This window comes from Molothrus ater, chromosome 16 (genome assembly GCF_012460135.2).
Source record: "Molothrus ater isolate BHLD 08-10-18 breed brown headed cowbird chromosome 16, BPBGC_Mater_1.1, whole genome shotgun sequence".
NCBI lineage: Eukaryota > Metazoa > Chordata > Aves > Passeriformes > Icteridae > Molothrus > Molothrus ater.
The window spans coordinates 6,656,083-6,668,385 of record NC_050493.2 but is presented as its reverse complement, the minus strand read 5'-3'; positions in this window follow the sequence as shown (position 1 = coordinate 6,668,385).

Sequence of the window (12,303 nt, the reverse complement as noted above, 5' to 3'; positions counted from 1 at the left end):
TCCTTGTCCCAGGGCTCTGTGTGTGCCATGTCCTGAGCAGGGCTGCTGGGGGGGAGGAAGCTCCCAGAGGAGACAGCAGGGATAACCTTTAGGAGTTGCTCTGGACTGTGCAGAAGCTGCATTAACTGCACAGATCTGATCTTGATGGTGAGGAGAATCATTCATGTTTTGATGCTCCCCTACTTCTGTATTTCCATTTTTCCCTGGGGTTGCTGAGTCTTTCTGGTTCAGCACATTCCCCCAGCCCTTGTGCCCAGACACATTTGCACCAAAGCAGTTGCAGAGGGTTTTCCGTTGTGGTTTTGGTGAAAGATGTATGTATTTCATTTCAGAGGAAAGCCTTGATGCTCAGATTGAATCAATGCAATTTTTTACTGATATAAATGAAAGACTAATCACTTATCTTCCTGTAAATAATTGTTTGTATCTTGGACTGCATCAGAGTAGTAGGAAAACAAAACTAGTCCTGTTGTTGGAGCACCATTTTTGTCAGTAAATCAGCAGTAACTGTGTTTCTGTCTGGTCTATTATTTTTATTCCAATATTATAGATCTGAAGTTCTCTGTTCTTACTCCAGGGAAGAAAATAACAATTCTGCTATGCCATAACTTTTAGTTAAGTCTTTTTCCTACTGAGCCATCACACTGTTGCTCACTGGTTAAGTGTGCTTAGTGAGACATTTGCTGTGGGCATTTTTCAAGTTGTCATCTCTTAATGCAAAACAAGACTTGAAAAAACCAAGGCAATATGGTTCTTCTCTTTTGCACAATTTTCATTTTTGTGTCCTGACCCTTGCAAAAGAGCAGGCTTGGTTACATTTTCTGTCTGTGGTGTTCTACCATCTCTGTGCCACTCTGGTGGCCAAGAAGAGCCTGGCATTCCCATCTTCATCAGTCTCACAATGGTAATAGAGGGGGTGAATAAAAAATAACTTGAGAAGCATTTTGGGTAAAATTTCATCTACCAATATTGGTTTCATTGGAAAATACAGGATCTGAGTTATTTGGAAATAGACTTTGCCAGACAAAAAGAGGGGAAAAGTCTAAATGTTTTCTTTTGGTATTTCAAAATGCTGGGTTTATTTCTGTCTAGGTAAACAAGTGATTAGAGTTGCAAAGATTAAGCTGTAAGAGAAATGTCTCCAATGAAATTAGTGGGAGAATGTTGGAAGAGCTGAAATAATTATAAATTTCTGTGAAGATGGAACAACTATTTCTTTATCTTGGATTAGCTCTGGCAGGTTTTTAAGGGGGTTTTATAAAGGGAATTTGCCCATGACCCTTCAGAGAGTTAATTTGCCTGGGTGGTCTCAACTATACATTTATAATTAGCTCTTAGAAGGAATGAAGTTTCTAAGCAATGTGAGTATGGACAACTTCATTCTCCACTGGCTCTTTCCAAGAAGTGTTTGCGGATTTTTTTTTTTTGTGTGTGTAAGGACAGTACAGTGAAAAAAAGAGAAAAGTATTCCCTTCAGAGTAGATTAATGAATTAACAGCCCTCTCTGGAGTCTTGGGCTTTTCTTACTTCCCAATAATTAAATTTTCCAGGTTCAAGTCAGATTTCAGGCTGTCTTGAATTACGAGAATCTACAAATTCCACTTACCAAAATTACCTACAAATCCTCAATGTAAATAAGAGCTGTATTTGAAATTCATATTATGACCTAAAACTCCTCTTTGTTGACTCTTACCATTTTTGCTGGCATTCTGTTACTTTGTTCAAGTAGGGAATACAAGCAGTACAAGGAGGCCAATGACCTCTCTTCAGCAAAAGGACACCTGAGTACTTGGCTGCTGTGCTGGGGTCTGGATTTGCTCTTCCAGGTACCTTTTGAAGATGGGCTATGTGACACTCACTCAAAAACTGATGACACAAAATTCCTTTTCTTCCACCTATTAGAAGTGCCTTTCTATCAGAAATTTCTTTAAAAATTAAGATTTAATTATTCTTGCAAAGTGTAACGTAATACATTAGTTTTCATCGTAGGAGGTATTATCACGCTGTAAATAATTGAAGAAACCATAAATTAGAGTTGATGATCTAAATGAAAGAAGCACATTTTCTGATGATTTTTTTCTATGAGTTTCCTCGCTGAATTCTGCAAATTAGCAAGTAATTTGTAATGCTTATCCTGAACATTATGTGAATTAGAGAGAGTCCATTGTAATTAGATTTTTTAAAAACCAATTAGCAAGTGAGAAAGGTCTCATTGTTTATTTAGAATTACTCAGTAAAAAAAGGAGTATAATTTTATTTGTACTGTATTTTTCCAAGATTTTAATGCTTTTATTTCCTCCTAATAAAGGGAGGGCACAGAGAAGAGGGATGATAAAATCCTAAGTTACCTCCTTTCCTGCTATATATGTAGGCTCCTTCTATTTTCAAAGGTTTCTGAATCAAATCAAATGTGATAAATGCAGTGTTCTATAGGGCAGGGAATTAATTCTGTTTTCTGCAGATACAGTCTAATGTCTTCACTTTGAGATAATTCTTTTTCTACATGTCTTTGCACGCATCATCCTAGAATGCTTTTAATTTCCATTTTAACAGAAATAGAACTTCTTTTTCACTTAATAGTGAGTGAATTGCAATAGAAGCAGAATTTCATGAGTTTTATGTGGGGAGATAGAATGTAAGAAAATAAAGGTAGTGCAGAAGGTAACCTCACCCCTGAAGAGTTGCAGCTGTACTAATGACCAAAGATTAGGAACAGGCCATGGCTGGGTCTAAAAAGGATGAGTGCTATCAAAGAGTGGGTTAGCTGGGTGAGGAGAGAGCTGGGGCTTGTTGGTTGTGCTCTGAGGAAGAAGGAGTCAGTGCTGTGAGGAGATGCCCATGAGAAACCACCGAGAAGGCATGGGAGCTTTGTGATAAAATGACAACATGTCCATAGAAATCTTTAGTTTTCTTCTATTTTTCTATGAAGAGTCTTATGATAAGAGCCTTGTTTTTCTTTGCTGTTGCCTCAGGATGTCAAAGTGAAAAGGATTTGGCTGCTGTATATTCATGAGTTGCTATAGGAGGCTGGATGAGCTACTTGGCAGAGATTCCTGGAACAGCTGAGATGTTGACTTCTTGGCTACTGCAGGAATAATGTGGACACTACAGCAGGGTGCACAGCAGGGCTGCAGCCATCAGCACCAAGAAAAACTATTTTCTCAGTTCAGAGCAGGGGCTCAGTCCCTTCCTTCTGTCACATTGCTGGGCACCAGCGTGCCAGGTGATAATTGGAATCTGTGGGTGATGAAGGGCTGGAGATCCTTGGCGTGAAAGATGTGACCTGGGTCTGAGGTTCAGAGCAGTGAAGATTTTCACATGGTTTTGTTTGCACTGGAAGGCCAAGACCAGCTGAGGGATCCAGTTGTTCCTTTGCGAGCCCCTCCACGGATGAAAGTCTCAGGCTGCAGCACAAAAACTTTTTTTTCTCTCAAGTCTGATTTTATTCCCAAGATTCATAATGAGATGAAGTCCTGGAGATTTTTTGTGCATTATTCAGCTGCAGAAGTATTCTCCTTTTCTCCTTTAAGCAAGGTATTTTGTTTCTTTTTCTATTTCTCCTGTGAAAAAGAAATGCTTTGTAGTTTAAGTGTAGTAGTGTGGTCTGTATGTGTCCTTTTCTGCACTGTTTTTGCTGGGTTCTTCTCCTCTTGGTTTTTTTTACCATCTTCAACAAATCAGTGGGAGAGTTCAGCACCGAGATGCTCAGTAAATTAGAGCAGTTTAGTTTATTGATGGGACCAGGCTTAGAAAAACTGAGTTAATGCCCAAAGCTAAGTAAGTGTTTCTTGAGTAGATGTCAGGAGGAGGAGCAGGGAGAACCTGGCTGCTGCTGGAGGCACTCGGGGCTTCCCTGGCCCTGAGCCCTGCCAGAGCTCGGTGGCTGGGAGGCAGAGCTGCTGTGATTCCAGTGGTGGGGTGCAGGCAGTGGAAATAACCTGCTGGTTCTGACTGTAAAAAGTCTGGAAAAGACAGAAAGCTCTGGTAAAGCTTTTCTTCCCCAGTCAGGGTGCCTGTAAGAACTGGCATTAACTGACAACAGAGGAAATCACAGGAAGCTGCAGAGAATTGTGGAATAGGGCAGATGCATATAAAAAAAGTTAACCTGTGCTAGAACAAATTGAAGAGTGACTGTTGTAGCATTTATCATGTTTCATTACAAGCTGACTTACTGACAGCTTCTTTGCTTGAGATTCCTCTGATGCTGAGACTTAACTGGCTGCCTCTGAACACCTCACACATCTTTAATAGTTTTAATGGTTTGTTTGGTTGCTGTTTTTTTAACAACTGAATTTTGTGGCTTCTACAGACACTACTTTTCTTTTTCTGCTATACTTTGAAATGCTCATCAAGAATTCCAGGCAGTTTTGGTGGTGGAAGAGAATTTTGCTAAGTACAGCAGTCATAGTAATACCTGAACATCTTGCTCAGGTTTTGGAGGGAAGAACAGGTGGGCTTGAAGATGGGTAATTATGTGACATATACAGTATCTGGCAGAAAATTCCAGTAATTTCCTGCTCTGATACACACTTATGAATAGATATATCTTCTGATTAACCTGCTGTGGATCACCTCTTGCTCTGCATAAAGGTAACATCTGGCTTAAATAAGAGGAGGGGAAAAAAAAGGAGCAAATTACCCAGAAAGTAATATCTATCTCCTCCCATTTTCCAGAATAGAAGCTTCAGTAGGTAGTTTAAATTGAATGGCAAGTACTTAAAAGTCTTCTTTCTGAAATATGAGTTTTAAAAATCTAAGCAATGCATGAAAATTTTAAAGACAGGAAAAGAATTTCAGTTCTGGTTCTGAGCTCCAAGTTACTCCTGTTTGGTCTGATTCTTAGAAGGAAGAAAAGTCAACCCACTCTTTAAAAACAAACATCAGTAGGATGTGTGTGTGTCCTGGTACCTCTAAGCAAACCAAGAGATTTCACATTACATTAATTTGCACGGTTTGCAAACATTTCTGAAGCAGCCTCTTGATTAGATTTCCCATTCCTGAGTAATGGGATCTTTACAGGGAACTTAAAAAATGTATTGTTGGAAAAATACCTTAAATTATTTTCTTAGCAGATGAAGGGAACTATTGAGAGAATATGGGCACAATGTAAATATCACCTGGGCATATATAGGTAAGAATGTGTGGGAGAGAAAAGGACTTCCCATGCTTACTGCTCTCAAAAAGAGATTTGTGAGTCTCATGTAACATTGATAATAGTGGCAGCCTCTTCCTTCCTCTCAGCAGGAATAGCTATCAAAGATGAAAGTATCTTTGTAGGCCAGCATGAACTGATTTCCTCAGTCCTGTGCATGATAATATTTTAATTAGGCAATTCCTTGTGGTGGTGAGGAGATTTTCAATTAACCATGTTTAAAAAGCATTCTCACTTTCTCCAATTACATTACTTTAATTTCTTAGTGAAGGAATAAATCTCATCAGACAGGAATTCACTCACCTGGATTTTGGGGTGCTATAAATTTGGTAGAAAAGCCAGAAAGCAATATGCAGTGGATGAAATATTAATGACTACTCTGTTTCCTATGCAAGTTATTTGTGATTAGGAAAACGGGTGATGTGTGGAATTTCTTGCTTTTTAGAAGACTAAAACATGAGACATTTTTTATAGATTGAAAATACTATAATGTCTATTCCTTTGGCCACCACCAGTTGTCAGCTCAAACCTTGAAAAAACAAATTATTTCCCGATCAGTGGAATCAAACATGGAAGAAGTCAAAATGTTTACCTGAAGATCCTTGCATCAGTTTTTATTAGCATTTCACAGAAGTTACATGGGGGTTAATAAGCCACTAAGAGATGCTACAGGTGTCATGACGTGTCACACAGGCCTTCAAGTGCTTGGACCAACAACATTTCAGATGTTGTAGAGGACTATAAGTGAATGAAATCACTTATTTTATATATAAACTGATTTTTAAAAAGTTTATATGTAAATTATAGGCAAATGCAAGTGCTTAGACTCTGCAGTGACTTTCTCACAAATCTATGAAACATTTACATGTTTTGCACACTGTTGAAGTAGAATTTTTACTGCTCCTCTCCTAGTTCTGAAAAATGAAGTATTTTGATTGTTTCTGCGTTTTGATACACGTAGCAGCTTAATTACTCTTTTGAAACCCACGAGCATTTCAGAGGAGATGAAATTAAAAGCAGGAATTCTTATCCCAGTGGTTAGTGGGCCTTTTAGTAGTGAAGAAACTGCCCACTGATGAGAAAAATCTCATCAAGCAGATTCAGAAACAATTGGGTAAGGCTCAGCTATTCTTCACAAAAGGAGAAAACCCCTGGAGATATTCAGATGATTACTAGCTCATGGTTTTCCAAAGAGCAAGGATCTCACTCACACTGGCCATAACTAGAATCTAATTATTTTCTTCATTTTTTAAATTTAAACCTTTAGTTGTCATTATTCTTGCCTGAAGACAGGAAATATCGTTTGTCTTTTTTAGAAGTTGTCATAGGGACAGTGGGGACCTGGTAACAGGATACTGAAACTAAACCCAGTTGGAAATGTTTAATGGAACAGCTCTTCCAGTTCAAAATATAGCTTGAAGGGTGGCAATCAGGATTTAATATTAATTAGAACATGTTGACATTTGACCAAGAATTCTGATAAGGAAAAGCCCAAATAAATATAAATATATTTTTTATTTTCTTGATTTCATGCATTTCTATGCCAATTTATATTTTAAATAATATAAATTATATAATAGATATTATATAATATATAATATGAAACTTTGATAGCAGTATTGTTATTTTATAAAGTTTTTTCACATTTGAAGTATTTATATTTGGTAGCAAATAATTTTATCAGAATTTTCTTTCTGCAGCTAAATTAAAATTTTGATTTTATATTCCAATTCAAAATAAAACAAGATTTTGAAATGGCAGCTTTTCCTGCAGGAAGAAAATTTGTCTTTTTAAGCAGATGTATATTTGTCTTAATATAGTTTCAGTATCAAAAAGATTTTCACTGCATTTGACTGATTAATTGGAGGGGACAGGTGGTGGTGGCAGTGGGGAGGAAATCTCTCCAGCATTGTGTAGAATTGATAACAGGATATGCAGGACTAGAGCTGGTGAAAAATGCATAAATATCACTTATGCAAGAAATTGATTAGTTGAGATTACAAAAAAAAAAAAAAAAAGAGAAAAAAAATCCCCAGTATAAATGTAAACTAAAAGGAATAAAAAGATCCTTTTCTGTTGTCTTCATGAAGAATCCCTGGAAGTTAACTCTTGTGCCCCTGCACTGGTGAGGTCACACCTCGAGTGCTGGGCCCAGTTCTGGGCCAAGAAAGGTGAACCTCACCTTCATGGGGGTGCTGGAGCAAGTCCAGAAAGGGGCAGCAGAGCTGGTGAAGGGTCTGGAGGGAAAATCCTGTAAGCAGCAGCTGGGGGTGGATTTACTTTGGAGATCCACTGGTTTTGCCAAAGGAGAATGTGATCTGCTGAGCTGTCAGGCTGGTAAACCAATGGGGTTGGTTCACAGAAACTAAGTAGGCACTGATTCAAAGCCATGGTAATTAACTTTCAAAAGTTAGTATTTATTACCAGAAATCATGTCATGTTGTTGCTCATGTTTAACTCTCATAAAACAAGGCACAATTGAAAATTTTCAGAATAGTGAGATTTTTTTTTCATGCTATAAATATTTATTTCTAGATAACTTAGAGAGAAGAGAACTATGTAAATTTATATGAGGTACTGAAACAAAAGAGTAGCTGCCTAGAAGTAGAGAATGGTTGTTTGGTGCCCCATGGCTTGGAAAGCAACTTCTTTCTAAAGGTGAGACTCTGCTTTCCTTCCCATAATTTCTGCCTTTCCTCCAGGCACTTGCTCAAAGTGAATCAGCTCAAGGATTAATACTTCTGCATAAGGATTTTGACAAAGTGTGTGATATCAGACTGTGCGAGCTCAAGCATTGCTGAGAAAGGGATTTTGCAGAGGAGCAATATTGTACCTTGGAACACCTGTGTGAGCCACAGAAATACTTCAAACCCTTTGACAAACAGCTCTGGAAACAGAAGTGAAGTCTCTGCCTGCAATACTGGAGAGGAGGACCAAGAGAATGGTTTTGCCCTTTTTCCAGCAGTGGGTTCTCAGTTTTCTGAGCTCCTCCCACTTTCAGCAGTGCTGCTGAGTTTGGGCTTGGTGTGGCTGTGGTTTCCATCAAGAATAATCAAGTTGAATAGCCCCTTGCTGGTGGTGATCTGGAGTGGTCTGGGTTTGCTAGGGCCAGTTCCCAGTTGTGATGTGTGTAGGTGGAGCAGATGCACAATTTAAAACTCTGACCCTACGTCTTGTCCCTGTTGGGTTTTTGGGGGGAGACATGGCTAAACCCTGTGGTAGAAGTGGTCTGAGGGAGCTTAGCTGTGGTGGGGAGAGACTTTCCACTCCCCCAGGGATCCCTGCTGAAAAGGGCTGCTCGTGGTCACGTCAGGTAATTTATTTGACGTTTGTTTGGCAGCTGGGTCAGGTTTGAGGGTGCAGCCAGGGCAGGATGGAGCCTGGTGCGGTGCCCTACTGCAGTTATTCATCACCCCTGTACAGAACCTGCAGCACTGAAGCAACATCATCACTGACTTATCTAGGGATTGTGTGGCTAGAACACTTCCCTGTGCTGCACTGCAAATGAGAAGCTGATAGGAAAAGGAGAATGGTGCAATGGGCTCTCCTGAGCAGAGCTGACAGGCTGCTGCTCCTGCAGGGGCACATCTCCCATGGCAGCTTCCTCGTGCATATGGAGATGGTGATGATCCATCAGTGACTCACTGAATGCTTTTCACTTCATCATAGCAAATGATTAAGGAAAAAAAAAAAGGAGAGAAAAGAAATAATACAATTTCCATGTACTTATAAATGCAGTAGGAGGCTGTGATTAGAAAGAAGCAGCTTAGCATGCAAAGTAAGAGCACGGCAGCAGTAGCAGCAGGTTGGATGTTATTGCTGTTATTGAACAGAGCACCAGGGTGACCACACTTTACAAGGGCTTTATTGGTTCACTCTAGTAAAAATGAATCACACCTCTCTCCCTCAGCTCCTCATCTTTTTCCCTCAAAAGACTGATAGGAAAAAGGATGATTAAAAACCTCCAACATGAAAAAAGTTCGACTTTATACGTCAGTGCTGTGTACAGATGGATGATTCACCAGAATCCATCTCTGTGTTTTTAAGCTGTTTTTTTGTTTGAAGTGTTAGCATGTCAGACTTTATAGAGATTCCAGGTTTGAGCCTCTGCTAGTACCTGCTTTTATCTGGTAAAATGTTATGTGGTGGCACAGAAGGGACTCCTGCTGAAAAGTGCTCCCCTTTGCTAGTTTGATGGAAAAATAAAGAGAAATCTATGTGGAGTCTCCATTTCTGTGCTCTGAGGGATTATTTCCATGGAGGTTTATACTGGGCACTTAAATGGCATCTAGAGGTGCTTTTCAATATCAGATACCCTCCTTTGCAACATTGGAGGGGGTGAACTAGACAATTTTCCAACTCTCAATCAATTTTTGTGACTTTCCAGTTTCTGTTAAGCAGCTTTTAACTTTTGTTGCCTTTACAGTCTTGGGAGTTACAGGCAGCAGAAGGCTCAGCTATTCACCATTCACCAGGCAAGAGGCTTCATGCCAGGGAGTGCAGTGGCTGAAAGCCATTATTTAGGAGCCCATATCCTAAAAGTACTTGCAGATGTAAAAAAGGATGGGGCACTAACCTACAAGCAGGAAAGAAAAATTGAGTTTATAGTCCTGTCATATGTGCATTTAAACTGAGTTTGTCATTGTTGCTACTTGCAACAAAACTCTACCAGTCAATGTTCAGCTGCAGCAGCACCACTTGCCAAAGTGAAGCCATCCTGTCTGTGACATGAACACATCTGCAGTGCCTGGCATCTGACAGTCCTGAAGCATTTTGCAGCACAAATGCTAATTAAACTTTACAACAGCTTTGTAAAATAGGTAAATGCCATCAACAGACATTTCAGCTGAGGCACAGGGCTCCCTCTCCTGTGGAAGGGTGTCAGGGTGTGAGAGGGGGCATGCTGGGTGGGTAGCCCAGTGTGTGGGGCCAGATTTGTGTTTGTGAGAATAGGTCTTCAATTGCTGCATGACCTTTTGTGCTTGAAAATTGGGTCCTACGTCACAGCTGGGACCTCTGCTGTGGTTACAGCAGCAAAACTCAATACAGCAATAGAAATGTTCCACAGACTGGAGTAGCACTCTGGTCTGTCTGCCAGGGAATTGTTTTGGATTTCCCCCCGATGAGACTGTAGTTCAGCTTTTGATATGCACCACATCTCCTCTTGCTCCCATGAGCCATTCCTTGTCCCAGAAGTGTGCCCCTGTCCCTGGGCTGTGGCCCTGTGTTGTGTGTTCTGGCTCTGCACAGCTCTCCAAGAGCAGCCATGTGCCCTCTGCTCGGGTGTGAGCCTTCATTTCAGCCACCCTGCTCAATTGTTAGCAGTGTGTGTGCATGCTGTCAGCCCTCCATGTCCTCCCTTCAGTGCTCTCAGTTTCCTGGCAGGAGCAGAAGATGCCCCTGGCTTGTAGCTGGAGCCCTTTGCTGTCACATGTGCCCTCTCTCACCCAAGGGCGAGCGCTGTGTCCCCCAGCCCACCCCTGAGCTGCTGTCTGACGTCCAAGGCTTGTGCTGAGTGTTGTTCAGACCCATCTGAGGCTGACGTGTAAACCCTGCAGAATCTCATGGCACAAGGCTGTGAGGGAGGAGGAGGAGGAGGAGGCAGACAAAGTGCCCAGTGCTCTACTTAGCAAACGCCTAAAGCCTGGCCCGCTGCATTGCCTGGTCAGGCTCTGCATGCTGCAGAACTGATTAAACAAAACCCCGACGTGTTGGGGCCAGAAATTGCCCGGTTCAATGTTAACATTGTGTAAACACTCTCCAACTGACTAAATTCTAGCAGATCCAAAAGTTGCCAGGAGCATTTTCATGCCTTCCCTCTCTGCTGAAGCTCTGCCTGCAGCTCCAGCTCCCCGGGTCTCCCTGGGACTCATTAGCATGGCACCGCTGCTGCTGCTGCTGGCACAGGCAGCCACGGGGGACAGTGTCACACGTGCAGAGAGTGGCAACCTTCACACAGGAGCAAAACACTGAAGCAAAACTGTGGTGGAGGGAGAGGATCATGTTTAATAATATGCAAATCAATGTAGCATCTCACAAAGATTTGATTTGCGTTTCGAGGCAGCTGCTAAAAATGTTGTTTTAACCCCTCTTGGGAGCGTAAATATATCCACTATACACAGACTAGATGGAGGGTGATTACATTTTCTAATAACTTTAATTTTACAAAGCAGAACATTTGAAAGCTGACGTGTCTTTCATCCTTGGACCAAGTGTGTTTGGGAGATGCCCATGTAAAGGTAATTGCATCAGTGTTAATTCAGCACAGCCCTGCCAACCGCACAAAGAAATGCCCTGCAGACTTGTCAGGATGTGAGGAAGTTTTGCTGTACATAATGAAATGTGAAATATCATTTTTGATGCACAAAGGACATGCTTTCTCCTTGCTTTTTATTGTTTCATCACAGGCAGCCCAGTGCTCAGTGGTGCTTCCTGGGCTCAATTGTTGTGTCCTGGGCTGTGCCTCTGCCTCGCTGAGCTCAGTGCTCACAGACTGACTCGGGACAGTCAGTGAAGCCTACGTGTTGTCCCAATTATGAGGGTAAATGATCTGGGTCCTTTGCCTTCCTGTAATCAATTCCACACATTGTTAAGCTTGTGTAACTCAGGTGGCTTTTTATTGCCTGTGCCTTGCAGAAAACAACACTAGGCTTAATGCAGTTGTTTCCATGTGACACAGCTGTAAGAAAGAGCAATATTATGGCCCAGTGGTGCTGAGAAGCAGAGAGGTTCCTCTGGATGCTGAGACCTACACAAGGGCTGGCTGGGCCCCTGGAGCCAGGAAATTAATAAATGAGCAGCACACTGCTGTGCTAACACTCAGGGAAGGTTTGTGTCCTGCTCTGCTAAGTTATTGTTCAGGAGATAGAAAATTGGTATTTCTGTGGCTTGGATCCATTTTGATTTGTTTTCCTGTATTCAAATCATCTGCCTCCAGCTGCTTCTTGGGCTGAGTTAGACAGAGATGCACAAACTGTCTGTCTCATGGCTCATCTTCTAAAGAAGATCTGTAGTTTCCTCTCTTTAGTTTTTGTTTGGGGCATTTGTGGCAGCAATGTCACTGTAAGGGACCAGGATTCCCTGCTCTGCAAACACAAAACCAAAAGGCTCAGGGAGTCTCCAGGCTCTACTTTGTTTAGACATATGTTATT